The sequence below is a fragment of the Acinonyx jubatus genome, chromosome A1 (genome assembly GCF_027475565.1).
Source record: "Acinonyx jubatus isolate Ajub_Pintada_27869175 chromosome A1, VMU_Ajub_asm_v1.0, whole genome shotgun sequence".
NCBI lineage: Eukaryota > Metazoa > Chordata > Mammalia > Carnivora > Felidae > Acinonyx > Acinonyx jubatus.
This window is the reverse complement of record NC_069380.1, coordinates 114,712,905-114,739,931: the sequence shown is the minus strand read 5'-3', so window position 1 is coordinate 114,739,931 and position 27,027 is coordinate 114,712,905. Positions and strand designations below refer to the sequence as shown.

Sequence of the window (27,027 nt, the reverse complement as noted above, 5' to 3'; positions counted from 1 at the left end):
CCGCCCCTGGGCAGGGCGCCTGGCACGGGTGGGTGAGGGGGTTGGGGTTGGGGAGAAGGAGGATCGGGCTCAAAGTGTGCCAGGGGTGGGGGGCGGGGGAAGGCGCTGGCCTGTGCCAGCAGCGATCTGCGGCTGATGTATGGCAAGTGGAGCTGGAAAGCTGCCATCATAGCCCAGTAGCGGCAGGAAAAACGGAGAAGTCCGGGCGGTGCTGGCCCGAGGCTCAGTGAGTCAGGAGTGACCCTCGGAGGCCTTGCCCGCTCTGCTCCCATGGGCCTGCCTTGCTCAGGCTGGAGAGGGTCTGCAGGAGCGGCCGGGCAGACTCCCAGCTTGTGAAGGCCTCCGCTTACAAGTTCTCCTAGGGAATGATGGCCCCCGCCCCCTCCTTCCTCTCCTGGGCTCCGGGTTCTGCTCATCCACACCGCTGGCGCAGACAGAGTTGGACTTTTTATGCTACTGTTTTCCGTCCTCCATGTGGCTCGGGTGTTTTCTCCATTGTGATTGCCCGTCTTTGCTAAGCAGTTAGCATGCTTTCTCCTAACGTCCAGGACCATCGAGCAGACACCTCTCTTGGCTGTTTCTGGGAGATTTCGCTAGGTCTGTTGATGGTGATGACAGTGAAAGAGAGTAACTTACTTCTGCTGAATGCTGTAAGTTCAAGCTCTGACATCTTACTGGCAGGATGTGTTGACTGCGTCTCTGATCTTCATGGTTTTGGGCGCTGCACAGGAACGCAGGTGACTGGAAACAAAACACTGAAATCTGTAGGTCTCTGTAGGTGGGAGTGGAGGTCTCCCATGACAAAAGTCAAAGAAATATCAGTTTAAGAGCTTTTGTTTCTTATTCCTGCACCCAATACTTCTCAGTAAGGTATTTCAAACCAAATCGGCCCCATACTGGAGTATCTGGTGTTAGCTTATCTTGTGCTTATTCATATTGGGGTTTCATTTTGTCCCAAGTAAGGCTGAATTTGGTGCTTGCTGTGTGACTCTGAGCTGTGTAATCACTGAATTGTGACAGATGTCCTGGATGGCCACCGAAGTTGGCTTGTTTACCAGTTTACCAATTGGTTCTAGATAGGTTTTGAGAAGCAAAGAATGTGTAACAGCTCATAGGAGGTTTTGCTGCCCTTATCTTTCTAGATCAATGCCTTTGACTTTTGGAAGCTTTTCTCCTCTTACCAACCCCCCCCCCACCCCTGCCGCCGTCCTTCAGGAGACAAATTTTAATTTAGTGATGGTAGTATATCTAGGCATTATGTTGAACAGTGATCACTTTGATCAGAAGAATCTTGAAGTATCTTAATAAGGAGGGAAAAACTTTGGTGGTAACAGCAGTTTCTCTCTCTGACATTGTTCTGAGGAATATTGTTGACTGCTCTTTAATGTCTTAAATGTTTTATGATGACAAGTTGAGACCAGTTAAGAATGTCTAATTTTTTATTGTTAAGTATTTTATCTGAGACCCCGTGGGGAGCTGTGAATCTGTATTGTGCAGTGGGAAATAGATAGTAAAAACATTTATTGAACCTTGTCCAAGGACAGCTTCTGTTTTGGTTTCGGTGAGTTGCTCCTGAATATGCAAAGGGCACATCACCACATAATCACTAGTCTGGTCTACTGAGACCCAATGGTGATTGTCAGGTAATCCCCTGTCTTCCTCCTCCTCCTTTACTCCTTCCCTCCTGACAATTATGCCTTGTTCGTTTTAGTGAGAGTTTAATAGTTTAATAGTTGAATGTGTGATCAGGAAGGATTTGGAGGTCAGAAATGTTGTCTGCTTTGAGCTTATGATCGCCTCATATGATTGAAATGGCATGGGTAGTATAGTGCCCAGAAGATACTGCAATCCGTGCTAAGGAGAAGCCTCTCCCACACTGCAAATTGTCAAGGAGCAGGAATGAGCATGGAAGTAAACACTTCAGAAATGCAAATATTTTTGCTTTGAGTTGATAACATATAGATCTGGGTCAGTTCAGGAGGGGGGCTTTATACAAGGGGATTAGAAATTAAAGGACATATTTGCTAGAGGAAACTTGTGGAACTGGTGATCGTGTGGCAGAAGAACATAGACTACATTTTCCTATTTTCGACTACGGGGTTAAAGAAAGCAGAAAGCATGCACTGGTGATGGTATATTGAATAAGGAAACAAAATCATCCTAACTAACCACAACACCTTCCTTGTGTTCAGCAGGAAATAACTAACAAATTCATTTTCTGTTTTCTGTCTCTAAAGAAAGCCCTCTAGGCCACAGGGTCATTGGGAACATTTTCTCCTTGGAGCAGATCTGCCCATTGCAAAATAGGGAAACTGGCACTCAGAAACTGTCATCATGGCCGTTATATTGAGCAACTGTGGTTGAATTGTTACTTTGTTTAGCCAGTTCCAGCTCTGAATGTGTCTGGATTCAGAGAGGTATGGTTCCTGGGGAGATCATCTAGAAAGGTGTGTTTTGGTGGGCCAGGACTTTGGGATAATATACCATATAGAGTGATACTGAGCTTAAAAGTTAGCAAATATCTCAGTAGCATCAGTGAGGGGTCATACTGGACCCTTTCTAGAAGGTCCTCATAATGGCTAATTTCACCGCAACTGTAGAATATCGATTTGAAGCATGTGAAATCTGGCTGCAATAGCAGTATGTGTCAGAGGGGTATTTTTATAGATCTCATGTGTATCATTCAACCAAAATTACTACCTCTGGTGGTAAAGAGTTGAGTAAAATCTTTGCATTTCTAAGATTGCATACATGAGCTGTTTTCTATGCCTTCTGTGGAAAGGAGATGAAAAAGAGTTCGAAAGAAGTCTTAGAGATTAGCAACTCTGCACAAGGCATCCTGTTCTGCAAGCGGGCCTGCATTTTTAACAGTGGGTGCATATATTTTGGTATAATCACACCCTATCTTGTTGGTTTCCTATGTATATGCTTTTAAGCTGTTTCCTTGTTGAATAGACACAGCCGATGTGTTACCAAAAAAAAAAAAAAAAAAAAAGATCATTCTTCCTTTGGAACTTTCTGACTTGCAGTTTTCTTCCAGTGTATAGTGTTCTTTGTTGTTAAAGATGGAAAAGGTGTATTCCTGGAGCACTTTACATTCTTTCAAATAGTGTTTAATTAATTTGACATCCAGATTCACATGTTAGGGGAAGGTGGTTCACAAAATTTGGTAAAGCAAAAGTGACTGCATATTTTTAAAATGCTGTTTATTTAAAGAATCTTTTCTTCCCCAGCCAGCTGGAAACCCAGCTGTGCTGCAGCTTGAAGATGGGAAAGTGAAACTAGACTAGAAACTGACCATCCATGGTGGTAAGGACAAGGCTTGGTTATAGATTTAGGGGTAGCATTACTATCATAAAGTCATTCGTTCTTTCAGTGGCTGCTTTCCATAGCAGTTTGTAATTCTTGGCGGTGGGAATCATATTTTATCTTTGAGGTCCTTCTACCTCTCCTGGTCCCTGATGTTGGTACTGTGCTGGTTTATAGAGGGACTCTCCTAAGGGTCTTTTGAATGAACGAAGTCAAGTGAAGTTAAAAAAGCAAGCCTCCAGATTAATGCTAAAACAATCTTAACTCTGATCTGTGACACCAAGTCTCAAAAGCTGAGTTTGATGATAGCCTTTACCTGTCGCTATGGGAACCTTTTTTCCAAAGGAGGAGTTATCAACTAGAGTGCTTAACCACAATGTGCTTAATCACTGGGCTGATTAGTGTTAATGGGATTTGAGCAGTGTCAAGAATAAAGGTCTTGCTGGAGAGGACCCTCTTTTTTTTTCTTTTTGGAGAATAGATTACCACTCCCTCACCCTCATGTTTAAATGAAAATAAAACAACTAAAATAAAACAACTAACAGTTTGAGTTAACAAATATCTTGGGAACTAGAGAGGGTGGTGGATTAACTAACTAGGTGACTCACTTCTTGGTTCCAATCCTCTTTACCGTCTTTTATTATCTAGGACATTTTCATTTTATTTCCTAATAGTGAGTGCATCAATAGCTTTTTTCCTTATAAAACTGTATTTAGCTTTTTGAGTATGTCACCACCCTACCTCGCAAATATAACCCTTGGGTCAGGAATGAAAATCCCAAATTGTTTTCCAGATACTTTGCCTTTAAGAAGTTTTCTGTGACAGTGAATTTTGTGATGAATCTTAATTGGGACGCTCAAAGGAGAGATGCAAAGATTTGCCACTGAGCTTTAGGGCCATAGCTCTGCCGGTACAGCAATTCCTACTGTTTCACACTCTTGATAATCTCACAACAGAATCCGTGTGAGAAATCACATGATTCCATATGTGGAAAGAGAAAACCCTACAGTGCATGATTGCTTTGATTTTCATTTAGAAGCCAAGTCGAAGACTTCAGCTGTTGATGAAGAGTTTGATTTTGACTGTATTCCTGTACAATTGGTAAATTCTAGGACTAGCCACTTGAATACTATTTTGAAGTACGTTTAAGATAACCAATTTGAATGTAGTGTTGAGATTTCAGAGCATCGGGGAATTGCCACTAGAATACGTAAGCAAAAAACAAATATGGAAATCCAACAGTGGAAGTTTTTAACCCTCTCAATCCTTCTGGCTTAGTGGCATTTGGTAATTCCGCACATTGATTTGGAAAAGGAATGTTAATATCAATGAAGTTTCCCCTGTGCAGTCTTCAACAACTTGTTCTGGGGTCTTTCTTTTCAAGGTCTGAAGTGGTGGCAGTATAATTTGAACCAAAAGTAAAAACCTCCCCCCAGATTTTCAAAGGTATGTGAAATGGGGATTTTTGTCTTGTTTCTAGTGAATTAATCTTCCCCTCCTACTCACTTATTGGAATTAGCGCTTATAAATAAAGTCAGTTTACGAATTTCAAGAGATGATATAGGCAACACGTTAGAAAACTGGGGAAAGTAAGTGAATTAACCGGTGGAAGTGCTAAATTATGACAAGTCTGTGAAATTAGCCTCCTTTAAAAACATCAGTGCACACAGGTAAATCTTTGTGAAGGAGAGCTCCATGTTAGGCTATGGCAACTGTAGGAGCCCAGAGGGTGACTAAAAGGCATCAGGATGACTTGAAAGAGGACATGCTGTACTCAGGCAAAGAGCTTGGAGCTCTTGCCAATCTGGGGTCAAAAGACAGAGATTCATGTTGACTAAGAGCATTTGCTGTTAATCAGCTGTGATGTCTTTCGATAATTATAAATGAGGCTCAGTTAAGGAGCCTTCTTTCTCTGGCGAGTTGCCTCTAGCCAAGTGTGGTATATGAGCTCCATTGTACAGTAACATTCCCTTCCCACTCTGTACTTGCAGTGAGAGCCAAGTTACCTCTCCAGGGACCTTCTCTGGGACAGAGCCTGTTAGCTCCTCCCTGTGCCTCTGCTCAGGACCTGGCCATGCTGCTTGCCTCCTGGGGTGGTCTGGAGGCAGTTAATAGTCCATTTACCCTTGCAGATGTGTCCAGAGTGGCAGAGGCACAGGTATCCTAGAAACTTCCGTATACTACAGCAACACAGCCCCCCAAGATGTGACGTTCAGGTCGCTTTTTATCCTTTTTTCAGAAACAGAATCTTTAGTGCTTCTCTTTTGTCTTCATAGATTTCCTGCCTTGTGCTGATGACATCGGCTTCCCCCTCCTCTTTTCCCTCACTGATCTGTTTATTCAGACTGAGGATCTGTCTTTGTCCTCTAGGCTAGGATGTTTTACTTGGTCTTGATCTTGCTATTGGTCCGACTAACAGAAGACAAACTGAGCTCACATTCCTCAGAGCTGAGTGAGAGGAAAGTCACCCCATGGCTAAATACCTGGTTCAGTCCCCGGGACAGTCAGGACATCATTAATTCTATTGTGACAGTGATGCATTTTGGTATTCCTGAGGTTGTATTACTAAGAGAGCTTGGTTTCAATTCCATCTTTCAAATGCTTGCTTCAACAAATACTTATAGGTGTGCTCTGTGTAAAGAACTAGGTATTTTCTGGGTAGTTATATCAGACACAGTTCCTGTCATCAAGGAGTTTACAGTCTGGAAGTACAAAGATAGAGCAGCAGTTCAATCCAGAATATGATAAATGCCGTAAGATACCAGCGTAGTGCTTTTGGGAGCAGGGGAAGCATCTGAGAGGAAAAGAAGATCATATTCAGTTAGAGGATTAAAGAAAGTTTCTTGGAGAAGTAGTTTGAGATGGGATTCTAACAGCCAGGGATAGTTGAGGTAGGGGTGGTTTAGAGATAGAGACCAATTGATTGACTACATGGATTTCATGCAGAGAGAGCCACCATTCTCTTCAGCAGAGGGGCATATTTGTAGTATGCAAAATAACCAGAATGAAAAGGAGAACGGGAGAAAGGGTCTGGAGAAGTAGATGAGGGTCACATTTTCACCTGTTTTGAATGCTAGGCTGAAGACTTTATTTGCAATCACACAAGTAGTATTTGAACGTTAAGAGCAGTTCAGTAAAGTTTTGTGGTCATCGGTGAATGGGTCTTGCACGTATTTTGTTAAATTTATCCCTAAGTATTTCAGGTTTTCTGGATGCTACTGTGAAGGGTATTTTTGTTTAATTTTGTTTTCCAGTTATTAATTGCTAGCATACAGGATGATAATTTTTAAAATCTTGACTTCGTATCCTGTGACCTTAATAAATTCACTTATTATTCCTAGTAACTTTTTTGGGTAGACTTCTTAAGGAGTTTTCTCTGTGTACATGACTATGTTGTCAGTGAAGAAAAGACAGTTTTACTTTTTACTTTCTAACCTGTTTGCCTTTATTTCTTTTTCTTTCCTTATTCCACCAGCTAGCACTGCCAAGGACAATGTTGAATACAAGTGGTGAGAACAAACATCTTTGTTCTAGTCGTGGTGGAAAGCATTCAGACCTTCACCATTAAGTATGATGTTAGCTGAAAGTTTTTCATAGATGCCCTTCCTTTAAAAAAATAAAAATTCTACCAAGTATGGTATAATGACTAAGAACTTGGGCTTTACAGCCAAACAGACCTGGGTTTGGAAACCGTCTTCTACATTTTCGAACTCAGTGATGTTGGGCAAATTACTTTCCTATAAAATGGGGATAGTGATAGCACTTAATAGGATAGCTGTATTAAATGAGATAATATGTGTAGAATGATTAGCACAGCACCCAATAATAAATGTTAAAAAATATTAATTATTAACTAAATCTTATGAGATCAATGTGAGCAGGACAACTAATAAGTGAAAATTTTAAGTTCTAGAAGCGGACTGCAGGCAGGCAAGGGGGAGATTTTCACCAACCACTGTATTTTTAACCCAGATGTCCCTATTTATCTCAATACAGAGTCACTGGGTAGGGCTGGTTGAGGTGATGAGAAGAGAAGGGATTATGTGTGCGGTCTCTCTGTAGGGAAGTTCATGCTGGTTCTACGGAGGTCCTATCAGTCTTGATGTATCCATGGCTCTCTGTTGATCAATATTCTGAGAAGCCCACAGATAGATACTGCTTTTCTCTGTTTCACAAATAGGATGGCTATGACTAAGATCCATACTCCAAAATGTGCATTTCAAAATCTCAACATGCTTGTGGGGTCCACGTTCTGGAGTCCTGCCAGGCCTGCTCTTTGACTATCACTGGTTTTAGCTGTTATTAGGAGGAGCTGCTGAAAGTCCCTGGAAAATGGCTGACAGTGTCTTTTCTTTTTTCCCCGCCCCAAAAGAGCAGATCCCTGACTCATCCTGCTTTGATTTGGGGGCTTCCAGCATTGGGGATGCTTTCACACTACACTATTCATACTCTGTCTTTCCTTGTTTCTGCACTGAGTTGGTGTGGATCTAGGGGCTGCCCAGGTGTGGTCATGGAACAGGGGGCATTTTTGGAGTTTTGGGGGTTTAATTTTCCTTAATTGATTAATGTGCAGAACCTGATGAAAGTATGAATCGTAGATCCTTAAATGTTTGTAGGACAAAGATTCCTCACCTTGCCTTCTTCCTCTAAATATTTTTTGGCTATTATTAACCCTCAGATCCTGGGCTGACCACACATCCCCAACCTCAAGTGTTCCTTATTATTTTCTTAGAGTTTTAGTATTTATGACCTATACCATGCATATGACACGTATCATTTAATGCCATGCATTGTTAATTACCTTTTGATGGGTCAGTATCTTATCTACTTCACCTGATTGTAAAATCTTTGGGGGAAGTAAGTTAACATATGACAAATATTTGATTAATGGCTATTGCCAAGAAAGAAGGGAGTGAGTGGATCCTTTTTGCTTTCTCTACTGGCCACTTTTCCCCTAGACAAATTTTAAGGTTCTTCAAATGACAACTCAGACTAGACCAATCATAGAAAGTATTTTCAGACATTTTGATAAAGGGCAGAATTTGGGTTCTCAGTTATATTTCTGTTCACTTTTCTTCCCCTTTGTAATCTATAGCATCTTCATTTTCTTGCAGGTAATTCTCTTTTCTTGAGTTTTAGAATTATGACTAGGTGGTTTTCCTCACACGTGGTAATATTTTGGCTTGTGTTTCCTTTCTGTCTTTTGGTTAGTTGGCATTCTGCAAAAAAATTCTCCAGTTTCACTTGCCATATGACTTTTTAGGATGTTCCCCACTTGGGTTTCTCACTGGAATGTCCAGTTGCACTCAGTTACTTTGACATGTTCATGCTTCAGGCTGAATATTTTAAGAAGTAAGAGGCATGACCAGGTGTCCTCTGTAGTAAGCAGAGACTACAAATTACAAGTTGTTGTACCTCGCTGCCTAGTAGGCAGCTTGAGGGCTTCTGAAGGCTAGGACTGGTTCTTAGATCACAGTTGTTTGCTAAAAGGTCGGGGAGGGGAAACTCAGTGTTTCTTCATGTCTCTCTTTGGCATGTTCATCCTTTTTTTTTTTTTTTTTTCAGTTTATTTATTTAGCTTGAGACAGAGGGAGAGTGTGCGTGAGCGCAAGCATGAGCAGGGAAGGGGCAGAGAGAGGGAGACAGAGGATCCCAAGCAGGCTCTGTCTGCACTGTCAGCACAGAGCCCAATGTGGGGCTCAAACTCACCAACCATGAGATCATGAACTGAGCCAAAGTCAGACACTCAACCGACTGAGCCACCCAGGAGCCCTGCTGGCATGTTCATCCTTTACCATTTCCTTGAAATGAGGCATTTTTTTCCACATCTGCTTGGCTGATGTTTTGGGCAGGGGGTTGGGGGTGGGTCTCAAGAGGGTTTTTCTCTTCTAGCTCAGAGTGCCTAAGGATCACTAGTCATCACTTTGCACAGGGCTATGGCACGCGGCTTCCTCAAGTCAATCGCTCCCACTGGTACCTGTGGCCATAAGTATAATCTCAGCAGAGTACCTCACCACAGTTGCTTAGGCCAGTGATGAATATCACAAGCACTGCCTGATTGATGACTCTCTTTTGGAATAAGTTTGGTTTCAGAGAGGAGAGTTTATTTACCAGTCAGGATGGAACGGATAGATTAAGGAGCTCTGTCATGTCTCACTTCCTATCACGGAATGAGAAAAAGAATAGCAAGGCTGTATCCAGTGCAACTTTCCCAGTATTGTCATTGGTTGATTGGATTTCAGAGGGAAAATAATAAAAAGAAGAATTTTTAAAAAGGAAGAAATGAGTCTCAGCCCACAACATGATCCAGTTGTCACAGAGTGAAACTAAAGCCCACAAGGGAAGAGCTTCTTTCAAAGGACACTGGGGCTTCCAAAGACAGCTTCCTCTTAGTTGGTTTCCTTTTCCTAGTCCCTTCATGTGGGTTCATTTCTGAGAACCTGTTGGTGCTCCTTGCTTCTGAGAGCCCTTGGTGCTCCTTGCTTGGGTCTGCTGTCACACCTGCTTTTGTCATCATTGTAAGTGCCACTCCTCAGCCCCCATTCCCAAGAACCAGAGAAGTTGCCAGAAATTTCTAGTGCAAACTTTCCAATGCTTTCTTGGACGTTAGGACTGATGGACCCAATGAGAAGATAATGAACAAGGCCTGGGATAGGGACCGGTGAGGGAGGAATCACATATGACAAATCTGGTGGAGTTTCAGGTCCAGTTCTTTTGGACAAAACATGGGGTTTTTCCAAGAAAGCCTCTCCCATACTTGCAAGTGTCATTTTCAAAAGGGAATGCTTTTTCCAAAAAGGCTAGTGACACGCATGGGGCCTCCTAGTAACGTGTATGTTAAAGTGTCTTGGCCAAGTACTGACAGTCATCCTTGAAGATGGCACTCCCAGGGCTCGGCCCAAATGATTCAGGCCAATACTGAGAAGAACCTAGGACGTGGAGCCAGGTAGTCATGCTGTGGCCCAAGCAAAACATTACCACCTCTGAGAGAAACTTCTTGCCAATGGGAAAGAATCTAACTTGTAGGTTGAAGGAGGCACATGGAGGGCCCCCAGATTGGGAGGGGCTTCCTGTCTTTGTTTCTCATTATGCAAATTATCTGAGTAGGTTTCTGCTGTGCGTGTTATGCTCCCATCTAACTGAGAGGGCAAATGGGAGCTGGAGCTGAGACTAGTTCCCCTGGGAATATTGTTTTCACCTCTGCCAGTTCCCACTGCCACCCCCCCGCCCCACTTCTACTTTGCCCACAGTGAACATGGGCTCCTAGATTCTTCTGTGTGGTATCACAGCCTCAGGGCCTCTGGTGAATGAGCCTTAGGCCCAGAGCTTATTGTACAGAAGTAAAGGTTAAAGGCATTGGTTTTAGATTCAGTCTGTGAGGGAATCAATCACATCAATTGCATAGAAGGTCCTAGTTGGTTTGATGGTCTTCACTGGGCCAAGCTCACAAACCATATTTTTTTAAAGTGAGTACACAAGTTGACTTTTCTCATCTCTGAAGTTAAGTAACCACCTAGTCAGTCCAGAGGAAGGGTGAATGTTGTCATTGTAAGAGCAAAGTAGAAAAGGGCGATAGTGCTGCTTCTGTTCCCGTCTCAGAGGGTGAATGTTACTCTCTCTTCTACAGTTCAAAGATCACTTGCTTTGGAAGAGTTTGTTACTGACAACTGTGAATTTGGGGAAGGGGCCATGGCTGGATTGCTATTGACCCATTCACCTTTAAAGACTGAAGCTGCTTTGTGGACCCTGCCATGGGTTCCTCCAGTGATGTTGTACACGTAGTGTTTGGTTCCTTCCCCTCTTACATACCTCTCATGTTTTTCCATCACTGGGTCTTCTTCTGACTGTCTTATAAGGATACAGCTCCTAAGGGGCTGTCCCTGGTTCTCTTCTCAATGTATGTAGTCTGTTCTAAAGTTTCAACTATATTAGGGTGCCTGGGTGGCTCAGTCCGTTAAGCATCTGACTTCAGCTCCGGTCGTGATCTCACGGTTCATGAGTCTGAGCCCTGCATAGGGCTCTCTGCTGTCAGCACAGAGCCCACTTCAGATCCTCTGTCTCCCTCTCTCTCTGCCCCTACCCAGCTTGCTCTCATGCTCTCTCTCTCAAAAATAAATAAACATAAGAAAGAAAGAAAGAAAGAAAGAAAGAAAGAAAGAAAGAAAGAAAAGAAAAGAAAAGAAAAGAAAGTTTCAACTATATATCACATAGTGGTTAAGACTGCATGCTCCAGAGCCGACTTTGAAGGGTGAATCTTGGCTCTGTGACTTACTAGCTGTATCACTTTGGGCAAATTCATTAACCTCTTTTTGCCCCCGGTTCCCCAACTATAACATGGGGCTAATAATAACACCTACCACGTGACATTGGGGTCAGGTTTCAGTGAGTCACTCCACATAAAGTGCTTAGAAAATTGCCTGCTTGGAGGAAACCTTCGATGCAGGCTAGCCGCAATTACTGTTGTTGACACGTCTGTTGTTAGTGGAAAGAAAACGGTTTGGGATTCAGACTGATATTTATTAAAATCCCGGCTCTGTTCCTTACTAGCTATGTGAGCTTGGGGAAAGTCGCTTAATTTTTCTGAGTCCCAGTTTCCACCTGCCTGTGGCGCATTGTTTCAGGTATCTATTACTGCATAACAAATCACCCCAAAATGAAGTGGCTTCCAACAGCGACAGTTCTTTGTCATTATTTCTCAAAGTCCTGGGGACTGACTGGGCTCAGCTAGGAGGTTAGCATCTTTCATGTAATTTTTGGTCACATGGTGGCTGAACAGTCAGACAGTAGCTGAGACTGGGTCACTTCAAAGTTTCCTTTTGACATGTCTAGAAGCCATTGCTGGCCGTTCTCATCTGGGAGCTTAGCTGGGGTTATGGGCCAGGGACCTTACCTGGGAGCATCCCAAGAGAGGGCCAGGCAAAAGCTGAGTTGTCTTTTATGATCTAGCCTCAAAAGTCACTTCTGCCACATTCTGTTTGTTAGAAGAGAGTTAGTTACTAAGCCCTGACCAGGTTCAAGGGGAGCAGAATTAGACTATTTCTTGGTGGAAGGATTGTCAAAGAATCTGTGGATGTGTTTTGAAACCATTACAGTCTGCTTTCTGGTCACAAACCATTTATATGAAAAATACACTCATCCTCACCCCAAATCCTACTCCTTCAAAATGGCTCATCTATTATAATACCAGACTCAGGCTTAGACTCAGGCTCAGGGTCCAGGATCTCATCCTCTTAATCAAGTGTATGTGCAGATGATGCTTCTCTAAAGCAGTTCCTTAGGTACAACAACTTGAGTATGGTTCCTCCTGAGTTGAAGAAGTGAACTATAGGAACAAGTTATCTGACTCCCCTCAACCCCTGCCCACCCCCCCCCCCACCACCATACAATGCTGGGATTGATGTAGGGTAACTGCCATAATTGCCCCATTTTAGAAATTGGTAATACTTAAACATTTTGAAGTGACTTTATTTTTATTTTAAGTTTTGAGATAATTCAAAATGTGCAAGAAAGTTGCAAAAAGTACAAAGACTTTCCTTTTCCCAGCTTCCCCAAATTATACAACCATGCAAAATTATCCACACCAGGAAATGAATAATAGTATTGATGTAATTCTATTTTTTAAAGCTTTTTTATTTATTTTGAGAGAGAGAGAGAGAAAGTGAGCAAGCAGAGGGTCAGAGAGAGGGAGAGAACAAATCCCAAGCAGGCCCCATGCTGTCAAAGTGGAGCCCAACGCAGGGCTCGACCCCACAAAATGTGAGATCATGACCTAAGCTGAAACCAACAGTCAGACGCTTAACCAACTGAGCCCCCCAGGCCCCCCAGATGCAATACTATTAACTAATCTATAGACCTTATTCAAATTTTGCCAATTGTCTTACTAATGGCCTTTTCCTAGTCCAGGATCCAATCTAGAATCTCACATCACATTTAGCTGTCATGTCTCCTTGGCCTTCTATCTAAGGTAGATGTTCCCATTTGGAAGGGGGGCAACCGAAGCCACTAGTCCATTAGCAGTTCTGAAATCCAGCCTGGCATGTGATTAGGCTCAGTCCTACTGTCTGCGAATGATTCTCTACTATTCTTGGTTCTACCCTATAGGCTCCTGGTTTTGCCCTCTAAATTATCCTTCCTTTTCCATAAAATATGGCCCGTGTTTGCAGCTAAGGACTTTACTCAGCATTCTTTCAAGTGATGGTCAGTCAGGTGCAGCCACAAGAGAAGACACAGGAGAGGCACAAAAAGACAAAGGTTACTATACTCACAGGTCCTAGAGAAGGGCTCACCACATGCCACATAGGGTCACAGAAAAAAATGCCTGCGTTGGGGCAGGTGACAGAAGACAGAAAAGTGCAAAAAGTATTAGGCCAGAGACTTTATTGGGATTTCCTTGGGAATAGAGACCCAGGACAGGGTGAATTATTTAGGATTGGCTGGTTTGAATAGTTTTGGTGGACTCTAAGCTATAAGGGTGGTACCTGCTTGCCTGGTACCTGGTCCTGGGATGATTAAGGGGAAGGTAGAAGAGTATGGCTCTGAAGTGGTTAGTTTGCATGTCAAAGGCATAGTCTTGACACAGTCTTTTGCTATTTCTAAGTAGTGGCTAGCCCTGACTGGTGCAGTCTCTCCAGACAGAAAGGGTTTTTTAAGATGTCAAAACATCATACTATATAGAAAATAAAGACTATATATAGCACACTCAGTCTACTTCCTACCTGTAGATGTTTGGGGGGTCTAAAGCCTTTTTATTTTGTAGCGCTTGGCCCCTTTTAGGCAGTGTTCTTGCTAGTACACTTCTTTTTAAAAATGTGTGGTCTGCCTATGAATCTTATCAGGGTTCACTATGTTAGACAAAAGCCACACCCTCAAATCTTACCAAGATGAGTTCGTCTCTACCTTGAGCTCCCTGTGGGCTGCTGTGGGACAACACCCTTGAGATTAGTGGAATCCCTATTCTTGATTGGAAAGGACCTGGGAGGCATGACCTTAAGATCATTAAGGGCCTTTTGTCTGTTGCAAAGATTCTTTGAGACATTGCTTTTGATTTTGCTGAGGTCCTAACAAAGGATACTATTCAAAATGCCTCAAACTGAGTTCATTATCCCCTTACCATATCCTATGTTGTAAAAGACACTCCCGTCTGAGATAACATCAATCTAGTCTTCCAAGCCATTAGGAACCTCAACATTGTCTTTGGTTCCTTTCTTACCTTCATCCCTGTGTCCAGTACATTGTCAAGTTCATGACAGTTTTTACTACTGCAAAGTTTCTTCAAAACAAGTCTTTTCATTCATGATGCTCTAGTTGGGTACTTGTATCTCCCTTAGACTGTACAGTAGCTGCTAAAGGGAATTCCCCATTTTCAGAGTCTTTCTTCTATCATCTTTCCTGGAATTAGCTTTCTAAAGCAAAGTAATTGTGTCTGCCCAACCCAGAAGTCTTCATCAGCCTCTTATCATTTATAGGATAAAGTGAAAACGCCTTCACATGACATGCAGGGCCTTCCACAATTTGACCCAACTGGCCTTTAAGACTGCAGCCCACTCTTCCACACTTACTCTTTGCTGGAGCCAGGCTGTGCCATTTTGAAAATTTAGGACACATTTTACATTTTTCTTCCTTAATGCTTTTGTGCATTTTGTTTCCCTGGCTTGGTATGCTTTTCCTTTCTTTCTCAGTCAGTTGCTAGCCTCCTCATCCTTCAAAGTTCAGCTCATAGCCCACTTCTCCTCAAAGCTTTTTCTGATCCCCTCAGTCTGAATGAATCATGGCATCCTCTATGTTCCTGTAGCAGTTGTTAGCTCTTCTGTAATCGTAATGGTCTATTCTTTCATTTAGCATGGTCGGATAGGGAAGCAGGTGTTTGTGTATGATCCCTAGCCTATGAGCTTCTGCTTCTGCTGCTGCTGCTTCTTCTTTTTAATGTTTATTTATTTTAAGAGAGAGAGAGAGAATGAGCACGAGCAGGGGAGGGGCAGAGAGAGAATCCAAAGCAGGCTCTAGGCTCGCAACCTTCAGCGCAGAGCCTGACGCGGGGCTCAAACCCATGGACCACGAGATCATGACCCGAGCCAAAGTCGGCTGCCTAACCGACTGAGCCACCCAGGCGGCCCTAGACTATGTGCTTCTTGACTGTAAGATGGAACTGCAGCAAAGGATGTATTTTACTTATTTTTTTGTGTGCCTTAGTTACGTTAGGTCGCTAACAACTGCCTGATGACTTGAAGAGAGAATGGATTCTACTGTACGATTAGAACTGGCAATTAGAATAAACGTCTGGTTCATGGAAGGAGATTGGCCTAGGTATGCAATATGTTGGCAGAGATGTACGAAAGTAGCAGATTGAGGCAGCTGCTTTCGATGAAAATTGGGGGTTGGTTTAGTTACCCAGGGCTATATTGGACTCTACTGTTACTGCTGCTGCTGTTTATACCAATGAAAACCAAATCTCTGATGTGTGCACTACAGTCTGTGTTTTATTAGCCTCAATGGGAAACACCTTGATTATTCAGGGTGCTTATTACTAAGCACCTCAGATTATTCAGGGCTAGGAGAATTTGGCTGTTCTGTATGCCATTGTATCCCTATCACTTTCATGGAACTCGGCATGTTACAGGATCTCCACAAATATCACTTGAGGGGAAAATGAGTGAAGAAATGATTTCTTCTCCTGTGTGACTCCAGAGTACCTACGTGTGCCATTCCCAAAGATCATAGCCAAGAGAGCCAGTTCAAAATCGGCCAAAGTTAAGAGAAGGCCTATTTATCACAAAGGATACATCGAACTTCCTCTTGATACTCAGAGCTTTCTTCTTTGAGTATCAGAGCAGCTATTACGGGGGTTATCGGGGGCATTAGCACATTAGGATGTGGATAGAGTGATTGGTGGTAAGTGAGTGGCAGAACTGCCATAAAAATCAGGCTGTCACAAGCGACAGAAGCTTCTTTTAGGTGGCCAGGAGGAGAGTCTGGGCTGTGTCCTCAGTCAAAGAAGAGGAGACTCTTCGGGCGTTGTCAGGTTTTTGGTTGTCGTTTTGCTTTTAAATGATGAGAGCCCTTCCTGGAAATCGGCCTTCCCAGGTCCAGTCTCAGCCCACTGCTTTCTCTGTGACCTTGTGCAGCCTGTCCTTACACCCTGGGCTTTGTTTTGAGCTGACAAATGCTGGTTTCTTCTTCAGCTGGGAGAACTGGGGAGGAGAGAGTGTTTCAAGCCAACTAGGTAAGTGGCATGGCATCAAACGAGATCCTGCATGGGTTTATAGCTTTTCTTTGAAAATTTTAGCAAAATCCCAGACTGAGGGACAGTCTGGATGTCTGGAGCGCTGAATTTCTTTCTTGAAGCTGTGCTTCCCTGTATTCCTTTCTGAGTATCAAATCCGAGCAGACTCCCTGAGTCTGTGATTGTGATAATTGGATGGGAGGGATTGGGGCAATTTAGGAAGATGATGGGGCCTGACCTCTTTCTGCCTTTGAAATCCACAAAGGAAGGAAAATGGGTAAAATGATAAACAGTTGATCAAAAATGGGGTGTGCCCCTCCTAAATTAGGACAGCTGGCTCCATGATAAAAATGTTTTACTGTTAATGGCCCTCAGGACCAGATGCTGTGAAGACAGAAGTTAAACTCTGACTTTGGACAGCTGTCTCCATGCAGGGAAGGCAGTGTAACCTCTTTTCTGCCCTTGTCCAGCTGTGGATTCCTCTAAGGAGGTCTCAAGAGTCTTGAGGTGGGGGGGACTTGTTGGGCCCATGTCTTTAGATTCCACGGGAGGGGTAGATTCAGTTGACAGGTGCATCAGGGCATGTGGGTTTTGCATCTGCTTGACCTTTGGCTTGTCCTTGGGGACTCTGCCTGCTTGTTTTCGGCAGGGCTAGCTCAAGGTGACCTCCCTCCATTCCATAGGGCTGGCCTACTTGGTCTGTCCATACAAACCAATTTTGCTACACAACTGGGTGAACCATATGGCAGCCTAGATTACAGGGATTATTGGCATTTGTCAACAGAGAGAGTGGGCTTTTTGGCTATGGCAAATCCCCCAGGTAGGGTTGCCACACCATCTGTGAACACAGCGTATAAGATCAGCTAGATGGGTAGGAGGCCCCATTCTCATTCACTCCCTGCCTCCCAAAGAAAGGGAGAGGCAAGTTTGTCACCAAATGTTGACTAATAGGTATATAGTTTAGCTCCTTTATTGTTGTTTTCTTTGAAGGATGCTAGAGAGGTCTAGTAGTCATGTGTCTTGCCCTTGAGAGGTTTCCAGGCTAGTTGAGGATGTCCTATTCACATGAATCCATAGCAGGCGACATAAAACAAAGATATATAATAATTGCAAAAAGGGAAAATAGACTAAAGAATTCAGAGATGAGGAAGATCAGTGGGGGCTGAAATTTTCTGAACAGAGTTAGGACTGGAGGTCAGTCTTGAATGAATAGGTTTTTGGGATTTAGGAGGATAAGGGAAAGGCTTCTAGGCCAAAAGAACAATGTGAGCAGAAGTAGGGACAAGCAAGATGTCTTTACAGAACCATGAGGAGATTAGTGTGGTTGGAGTAGAGATAGTGGGGAGATAAGATTAGGAAAGCAGGGCAGGACCAGATTAAAGACGGTCTCCAGAGACAGGGGAAGGAGCATGGACTTAGTTCTGGAGGTGATATGGCCCCATTGTAGGTACTGGTGCAGAGATATGATATGAAGAGAGGAATGTTTGCAAATACGTTACATACACAATTCAGAGTGGACTGGAGTTGGCGAGAGATACATGTTCCAGAGATCAAGGAGGGAGCTATAAAGTCCTTAAAGCCATGAAAACTGGGGGAGAGGCAGGTAAACTATGCTGTTTCTTTCCAGAATCTGTAAGACTTCATCATGAGCTGGGCGGCAGCTGGGAAAGGGGTCATGAAGCGGAGAAAGGGGTCAAAGTTTAAACTTGGAAAACTGGGAAAAATAATAGTGCCATTACAGAAATGGAGAAGTTGTGAGGAAAAGTAAATTAAAAAAAAATTTTTTTAATGTTTATTTTATTTTTGAGAGAGAGACAGACACACAGTGTGAGCAGGGGAGGGGCAGAGAGAGAGGGAGACACAGAATCTGAAGCAGGCTCCAGGGTCTGAACTGTCAGCACAGAGCCCGATGCGGGGCTCGAACTCACAAACTGCAAGATCATGATCTGAGCTGAAGTCGGACGCTCAGCTGACTGAGCCACCCAGGTGCCCCCGAGAAAAGTAATTTTTAAGGAGGAAAATGACGAGTTTGGCAATGATTTTATTTACTTAACAAACACTTATGTGACACTTACTATGAATTTGGCACTGTACTAACCACTATATAAGCATTAACTCAGCTCTTATAACCATATACAAGAAATACTTTATTATTATCCCCTTGATCACAAAGGAGAAAACTCATAGGTGCAAAGGTTAAATAATTTGCCCAATATCGAAGCTGTCAGTAAATGGCAGAGCCAGCATTCTGAACCCAGGCCATTACTCTAGGCTTCCCCTTGTGAATGGGAGACCCAAGCAGAAACTACAATGGACAATAGGACCTCAAAATATTTGTTAGCTGCCGCCTTTGTGCAGAACTCGTTGCAGGAAATGTAAAAATGGGCATGACATGGATATACCATTAAGGAGCTGGTGCAGTTCTAGTGAGGGAATGGCAGGTCGTCCAATCGTTGTTAAAGGGCACTCAGTGTTGCACTACGAGAGGCACATAAAGTGGGGAGCAAATGCCTATCTGGTTAGAGACATCAGAAAAGACTTGAAGAAGAAGGAGATGGGATTGTAGATAGACCTTGAAAGAGGAGTCACCTTGGACTTTGATAGTTGGTAGCAGGGGAAGGTCATTCCAGGTAGAGAGAAGAACTTGAATAACATCATGGAGGAAAGAAAGTTCCAAACATATTTTGGGACCAGCACAGGGCACAGGACCTAGCTCACTAAATGTTTGCCCCGGGATGGGAAGTGGTTTAGTGAGACTGCAACATAAGAGGTGGACAGCAGTGAAAGAGGGCTGGCTCCCTGGAGAGAGGATCCCATTGGAGATGTAGAATTACAAGTCCACAGCGTACAAATGAGGAGGGGGTAGCTGATGCCATGAGGGCAGAGGACTCCTGCAGGGAAGCTGAGAGCTGAGGATGGAGATTTTTTGTTTTATGATGCAGATATGTAAGCTATTCTTCCTTTGGGATGAGCCCTAATATTTCCTAAAATAAGGCCTGTGGGCTTGCGGGTGAGGGTCGTTCCTCCCCTAGATTGGAAGACCATTTCTGACTCTCTCCCTTTGTTCTTCAGGGGTCTCCCAGCCATCTGGAATAAGTGAATGTCTCGTCTTCATTGTTCCCTAAGTACACGTAGACCAGGATCCTAGGACCCTTCTGCCTGGACTGAACAAGGAATTAAGAGATGAGGCCATGTGCATGTTATGGATGCAGAGGTGATATTTCAGGGAATCGTGGGTTTCCTGTGTGGTATGAAACTTATGTGATTGTTCTGTTACATGCCATAGGCAAGTGACTTCCAGAGGATAGGCAGAGCATGGTGTCTTCCAGTATTGCATAGCCCCGTAGGCCTTTAAGGATCATTCCAAGGAAAACAGTGTTGAGGAGGGATAGAACTTAAAAATATAGAGGTCAGGCATTACTTAAGGACTTCTTCAGGGGACATGCTGGATTGATCCTAACCTCACACTTATCTCATAAAACAGACAGCACTGTCCTAGGAGAGAGATGTCACTTTAAACTCCAATTTGCCACTTACTAGCTCTGTGACCTTGGGACAACTGACCTTTGTGAGCCTGTTTCCTTAACTGGAAAATAAGGCTAATGATACTTTTCTTTCCTGACACGGATATAAATAATATCTGTGAAAGCGCTTTGAGATTGCAAAGTGCTGTACCAGAATGTTCTGTGATTGTTACAACTACAAACCAGTTTACTCGGTCTTAAAGATTACTGTCCTGGGGCACCTGGGTGGCTCAGTTGGTTAAGTGTCCAAATCTTGGTTTCTGCTTGGATCATGATCTCATGGCTCATGAGTTTGAGCCCTGCTTCTGGCTCTGCACTGACAGTGTGGAGTCTGCTTGGGATTCTCTCTCTCTTCCTCTCTCTTCTGTCCCTCCCCTGCTCACGTGCTCTGTCTCTGTGTCTCAAAAAAAAAAAAAAAAAAAGATGACTGTCCTGAGTGTGCTTTTTGCATAACCTCTTCATAGTCCCTCTGCCAAGGACTTAAAGGGCAAAGCCACAGAGTGGGAGTTTGAGGCATGGCATGGAGTTTTTCCTCCGGCAGACATATCCTATTTCACTGGCTCTGTGAAACACTTCCCCTGCTCTGTACATGAACATCTCGGAAATGTGCCTGTGCCTTACAGTAGATGTGATGAAATCAGCTAACTCTTTTCTTGGAAACAGGCGGGCCACATCTACAAACTCTTTCCTTTTTTTCTATATGAAAAGCTATTTTATCTCAACCTTTGCTAGAGAAGATCTTGCTGAAATGCATGGGGCATTTCGCTGCCTCAGCACTTGTGGAGCTCAGTCTGCCCTTGAGCATCGCGTCGTGCATCGTGGTTCTCCTTTCTTGCTGCACAGACCTCTGGAAGCAGAAGTTTGGCTTGAACATATATTCCTGGTTTGGGGATGTATCCTGCTTCTTGATTTAAAAAAAAAATCTCGAATGACAATTTTGCCATCATTTCCTGCTTCCTCAAAAAGTGGAAGACGAGTGCGTTTGGGTTAATGGATAGTTTATATTGCCCTAGGTTTGACTGTACTGGGCTCTGGGCTGGTAGAAGGTGGGGAACTGGGCTCCTATCTCTGTCCCGTAAACTCCTAACATAAACCTTCCAAGTACCCAGACCGCCACTGCACCCTCAGGGGAGCTTCTCTTCAGCCTGGATTCTGTTCTTGTTTTCTTTTACCTTTTGAAAGCTCTTCAGGTTCAAATGCAAATCCAGAGCCTCTTTCTTAGTACCAATTCTTGTTGTTTCAGTCTTTTATTGATGACCTAGGTATGGACGGCTATCCACCTTTCCAAACGAATGGCAGGGACACTCGTGAGCCACTGCCCATCTGGTCCTCTGCTGTGGGTTCAGGGAATACGGACTAAGAACTTGTGCTTACAAATGTAAATGCAAATGCTCAGGTGAAGATGTGAGAGAGAGAGGCACTAACATTGGCCAAGCACGTACTTTTATAGACATTACTTTTTATAGACATTACTTCATTTGATTCTCACAACAACCTAGGAAGGTGGCCTTCTCTTCCAGATGTTACATCTAGGAACCTGAGGCTCAGAACAATTAGGTGAGTTCCAAGCTGGCCACACTAGTTAGAAGCAATGGAGCTAATTCAAAGTCCTGCTTTCTAGGCAGAGCTGGTCGGAAAACAAAGAGAGCTGATAAGGGGATTATGTGCTCTTACTGATTACCTAGATATTCCCTCCTGGCTAAGGAGATTCAAGAGATGACTGGACTGGGTTCTTTGAAGAGTTCTGTGGGTCGCCCCCCACTCAATTCTGGGAATGGGCTGGTGACCACAGCTCCTGGTTGGAGCTGTCCTGCGTTGCTCAGCCTCTGATTGGCCCTCTGGCCTCTGCTTCCAGAACCTCCCGATTCAGGTCAGACACTGCTTGGTGCCCTAGAAATAACGGGGTTTCTAGCCCAGCGTGCCTCCCTGGAGCCCCTGGGCCTGCTAGGCCAGCGCATGCGGCACCTCTCCCCAAAGCTGTGTTTATTTCTCTTATGTCATTTGCTTATTATAGGCAGTCTGCTAAGTGTCAGTTATCACTTCCCCGTAATTCCCTGCCTTTTCTTCTTGCCTTCCCCAGTGCTTTGGGGACTGTGGGCGACAGGGACCCAGGAGGCAGCATTCTAAATAGGTTTCTTGTACAGTTCTTCATTAGGAATTAAGCTTTTCTGTTGATTTTCCCTCGGGGATGAGCTTTTGTTAGAAGCACTGGCGCTGTGAGTGAGTATCCTCTCTGTGGTCCAGGGAAGGAAGGGGCGCCTCAGAGGATTGAAAAGAGAGCAAGCTGCGGGGACAGGGCCTGGATGGGGAGTGGGTTGGCTTGGATCTGCAGGGGGTCAAGTGCTGACCTTGATTTAGCAGCGTCTGTGTTTCGGTCTTCTGCTTCCTGTGACCTTGGCAAGCACTTATCATTTTAAATCTTTGTGTCCTTGTGCTGTTTGTGCACTTTGAACTGAGAGATGCTTACTGAATCCCAGTCCCAGAGTCATAGCCACAGTTATAAGACAGCGAGGTGGGGAAACTGCCCCCTATCCCAGGCCTGGGGAAACCCTAGGTTAGGCGCCTGGGCAGCAACGTGGGAGGCATCTCAGCCTGGACTGTAGTGTGTAAAACAAGAGCTGAGTCTGTTAGGCAGCGAGGCAGCCTCCGCCCCCTTTCAAAGTTACTGTGGGAAGGAGTGGGGCTGTTTTTCCTTCCGAGCACGCCATGCCATCTGACCCCTCTGTCTGTATGTGCGTGCTTTATGACTTCTATTCCATTGTTGTTTTTGGTCCTTTCCCCCATTGGACCTGGTTATACATGGCCTGAGATCCTGTGGCAACTCCTGCAGACAGCTCGGCTGGAAGCAGCTCCCATTTGGCCTTGTTCTGACTCAAACCCAGGGCAGAGGAGGGAGTGTGTTTGGTAGTAGGTGTCGAAATGGGACCCACAGAGGTTGTTTGCTTCCTGGGGTCTAGGTTGCGCAACAGCAACGCACGGGCCTATAGATTTGGCGGTTTTCTCTGGAAAGCATCAGCAGGGCTGATTTTATAGCTGTGCATTTGGAGGGACGAATATAAACTGACTGGCATACTTAAATCACCCTCACCTCCTCCCTCCTGACCTGCTGAGGAGCTGCCCTCGCTGTCTGAGGCCAGCTCTGCCCTCCCACTTTCCCAGGACCCAGACACTGTCAACTCTTCCTTCTCTCCACTGTCCTTTCTCTGTCTTCATCTCCGCTGAATCTTTTCTATCCACTTTTCAACATACTTCCGTCTCTCCCATCTGCAGTTCCTGCCTGGCTTTCTGTTCTCTTTCCAGCTGGACTTCTTGGAGGAACAGTTTCTACGCTTTGTCTCTGTTTCCCGACCTCTTCTGTCCCCCTATTTGGCATCCTCCCCAATCCCCACTCCATCAGAGATGCGCTAAGTGAACTCCAAGTCCTTGAACCTGACGTCCACAGCCATTCCCCATCTTGTCTCATCTCTCAGCACTTTGATCCGATGAACTGACCCCGGCTTCTTGAAACGGGCCGTCGGCTCGGCTGCCGTCATGTCACCCTTAGTCTTCCTCCTGCAGTTCTGGCCATTCCCTCACATTCTCTGGTTTTTAGCTCTTTTCTTTCTACCCAGTTTTTACTTCTTTTCTTTTCTTTCTTTCTTTTTTTTTTTAATGTTTATTTATTTATTTAGAGAGAGGGAGAGTGCAAGCAGGGTAGGCATAGAGAGAGAGGGAGAGAGAATCCCAAGCAGGTTCCTCACTGCTCACACAGAGCCTAATGCGGTTCGAACTCACAAACCCATGAGATCATAAGCTGAGCTGAAACCAATAGTCGATGCTTAACCTACTGAGCCACCCAGGTGCCCCTCTATCCAGGTTTTAAATGGGGGAGTGCCTTAAGTCTCCACTCGAGATTTTCTTTGTTTCTCCTACTCTCTCTGGATGCAGTTTTCATGGCTTCAGTGACTGTGTCTATGAGGACCCTCAAATTCATGCGTTTAGTTGGAGAACTTTGAGCTCCAGGTTATATTCAACTTCCTACTCATCTTCCCTACTTGACGTCTCACAGCTATCTCAAACTCAGTATGTCCCAGACTGAACTAATAATATCGCCCCCTTCCCAAACCTGGTCCTCTAACAATGTCCCCTAATTTAACCACTTGGGTTGCACTTTGTTAATTTCTTCTTTCCTACCTGCAACCTGCCCCCCCCCAACCCCCATCTTGTTACTTTTCCCTCCTAAATCTCTCTTGAATCTTTCTCTTCACTGACATCACCCATGTCAAATACTGACCAGCTTTCACCGGTTTTCCTAGAGTTACTTCATTACAGGCCTTTTTATTATCGACCTGTGCCCCTTGGAGTCCTCATTCTTCACAATAGTGGGCTTTGAAAAACACACACCAAGGGGCGCCTGAGTGGCTCAGTCAGTTAAACCCCCAACTCTTAACTTCAGCTCAGGTCATGATCTCACGGTTGTTGAGTTCAAGCCCCACGTTGGGTTCACACTGTCAGTGCAGAGCCTGCTTGGGGTTCTCTCTCACTCTCTTTCTCTCCCTCTCTCTCTGTCCCTCCCCCTCTCATGCTAGCGCTCTCTTAAAAGAAATACACTTAAAAATTTTTTTTAAAACACACGTCTAGTCAGATTTGAGTCTGCCACCCCTAGGCTGCTCCAATCCCTTTCTTTAACCTTGATGTATATTACAACCGCATCCCTCTCGTGGCCTCCAGGCCCTGCGGGGTTGGGCCTGTGAGGGCTTCATCAATGGCATCCCCTCCCCCTGCTCTTCACCCTGCTCTGGGGTCACACTGGCTTTGACAAGACCCGACTCCTGTGTCAGGCCATTTGTATGTGTTCTTTCCTGTCTCTGAAGTGCCCTTCCTTCTGTCCTTCTGCGCTCTGCTCAGGTGTTTCTTCCTTCAGGAAGGCTCTCTGAAACCCCAGACTAGGCGACCGGTATGCTACCTCTGCTCACGCAGTGCCACTATCATCTAGCACTTACTCATGGTAATAACCAAAACATCGTTTGACAGCCGATATCTGTCTCCCTGCTGGACCATGACCTCGTAAGAGCAGAGACTGTGTCACATTCGGACAGTCCTAGCACAGGGCCTTGCACGTAGGTGGCAGGCACCTGGAGTGTTATTTTTATGAATGCATGACGGGTGAGCTAGGGGGGACAGAGTTAAGATGAATTTGCAGGGAGGTGTATGCAGACAATGTCCTCCCAAACTGTCAAGTTAGAGAAGCCCATGATAGTTCAGTTTTATAGGAATCATGTCTTTAGCTTATCTGGTTCAAAATTTAGTTTTAAATGTGAGAAGATAAAGGCCTAGAGAGTGAAGTCACTTGCTCAAGGTCAGAGAATGAGGTAGTAAGAGTTCAAACTCCTCCTGCTTGACTTCCAGGTTGGCACTGGCTCTCTTCTGCACCCCCCCCCCCCCTTCCTGCTTCTCATACAGGTGACAGCCTATACGTCCTCCTGTCCTCCCGTTGCAAGCAGGGCTCTGGAGCCAGGAAGGTGAATTGCTTCCTCCCTGCTGTGAGTAAGGGTGGCCGATGGGAGCAGCCTATCCCACGACTGTGGCTTTAGGAGCCATTTCACTCCCCTCCTCCTGGAGGGTTAGCAATGAGTGATGGGCTGCAAGGGCATCTGAGCCAATACCAGTCTTACCTATTGAGATGTGGAGCCTGGAAGGAGAAACACAAGGGATGCGTTTGTTGAAGTAACTTGATTTTCCAGTTTCTAGGTTATCAGAATTTGGGGACCGGAAGCCTGAGTTGGAGCTGAAGCTTACGGGAGCCTGGTTGGCACCTGTTACTGGTGGGCTCGCTGTGCACCTGCCTGGGAACTCGGCCTGTGTGGTCAGATGGTGAAGCCTTAGCTAAAGCATGCAGGGAAGAGCTTCTTCAGCTAGGTGTCATTGAGAATTCCATCCTGCAAGATCTAGAAATGGAAAGCTCCAGGCTGGGAGTGGCTGTGGGAGGAAACAGGATACTTGGAATCTGAACCTTAGAATGCTGGCACCTCACACTTCCAGTCTCCCCTCACTCATTTTCATGGGTTTTTTTTCTTTTATTTAACCGACATTTATTGAATCTCCATTACTGTCTGTATATGGAGGACACAAAGATGAGTAAATCACACCTCTGCCCATGGGAAGCTCATAGCTTAGTGATAAACCATTCATTTATTCATTCAACCATTCATAAAAATATTTGGTAAGCGTTTGTCACGTGCTAGGCATTATGCTGGGCTTGTTCACATATTCAACAATATTTTAGTTCTTCCTATAGACCAGGACCTCCTCCAGGTGTTTGGAATATTGAACAACAAAAATCTCTGCCCTCATGGAATTTACTTTCTAGGTGGGGAGAGACCAATAATATAGAATATACATGATAAATAAGTAAATTAGGGGCACCCGGGTGGCTTAGTCAGTTAAGCATTTGACCCCTGACTTTGGCTCAGGTCATGATCTCACAGTTTATGAGTTCAAGCCCCACGTCGCACTCTGTGCTGAGAGTGTGGAGCCTGCCTGTTATTCTGTCTCCCCATCTCTCTGCTCCTCCTCTGCTTGCCCTCTCTCTCTCAAAATAAATAAAAATAAAGTTAAAAAAATAAGTAAATTAAATAACATAAAAAGAAAAATGAAACTAATGGAAAGGGGTAAAGGGAGTACAGGGGGTGAGTTGCAATCTTAAATGGGGTGGTTATGATAGACCTAACTTACAAGGTGACAGTAGAGCAGAGACTTGAAGGAGGCGACAGAGTTCGACATATGGATTTTGTTCAGGGAACAGCAAAAGGTCCACATGCCTGGGGTGGAACGAGCTGAGGTTACAGAGGCAGCAGGTGCCGGATCACAAGGGGCCTTGTAGGCCATTGTGAAGATTTGGCTTTTTCTTTGAGTGAAAACCAGATCCACTGGAGGGTTTTGAGTAGAGGAGCTATTTGATATGACTCATATTTGAAAGGGATCACAGACTCTCCC

The 27,027-nt window shown here is 44.5% G+C and overlaps 1 protein-coding gene across 4 annotated transcripts in view; it reads left to right on the top strand.

Annotated features, from left to right (window-relative positions):
* Positions 1-27,027, top strand: part of NRG2 (neuregulin 2) — a 186,347-nt gene that overhangs the window by 1,089 nt on the left and 158,231 nt on the right. The gene's annotated exons all lie outside the window — the stretch shown is intronic.